This window comes from Etheostoma spectabile, unplaced genomic scaffold (genome assembly GCF_008692095.1).
Source record: "Etheostoma spectabile isolate EspeVRDwgs_2016 unplaced genomic scaffold, UIUC_Espe_1.0 scaffold376, whole genome shotgun sequence".
NCBI classification, from domain to species: domain Eukaryota; kingdom Metazoa; phylum Chordata; class Actinopteri; order Perciformes; family Percidae; genus Etheostoma; species Etheostoma spectabile.
The window spans coordinates 226,404-226,837 of NW_022605594.1; the positions used below are offsets into that span (position 1 = coordinate 226,404).

Sequence of the window (434 nt, forward strand, 5' to 3'; positions counted from 1 at the left end):
AGCTGTTCTTTCCTCAACTCTCCCAGAATGTCAGGTCGAGGTGGTGGGCTGGCCACTCTCTTCAGAGACAAGTTCAGATGCAGGTCATTATCTGCACTTAGTTATAATAGTTTTGAACTTCAGCTGTTTGTGGTTGATCTGGATTCTCCTGTGTTGTGTGCAGTTGTTTATCGCCCACCAAAACTCAACAAGAATTTTATCAGTGAATTTTCTGAGTTTTTAGCGGACGTTGTACAGCTGGAGAGTTTGCATCTGTGTTTGTGGGCTCAGTTCTATGTAAAGAATGGTCTGGTCTTTCCCTCTTCCCCAGATAACATTCTCTCTCTGTTCCATTCCACATGCACTGACATCTTAGAATCTATTGCCTCTTATCGGATTAAAGCCGTTAAACCTAAGGCGGACCCCTGGCTAAATGACACCACAAGAGCCCTTAG

General features: G+C 44.2%; 1 protein-coding gene and 1 long non-coding RNA gene across 6 annotated transcripts in view; one reads left to right on the forward strand and one right to left on the reverse strand.

The window, feature by feature from the left end:
* LOC116686441 (uncharacterized) overlaps positions 1 to 217 on the forward strand; it is a 7,189-nt gene extending 6,972 nt beyond the window's left edge. The window contains exon 3 of the long non-coding RNA XR_004331256.1: positions 102 to 217. This is a non-coding gene — a long non-coding RNA (uncharacterized LOC116686441). The remainder of the gene's footprint in view (positions 1 to 101) is intronic.
* Positions 1 to 434, reverse strand: part of LOC116686439 (palmitoyltransferase ZDHHC3) — a 146,818-nt gene that overhangs the window by 73,038 nt on the left and 73,346 nt on the right. The gene's annotated exons all lie outside the window — the stretch shown is intronic.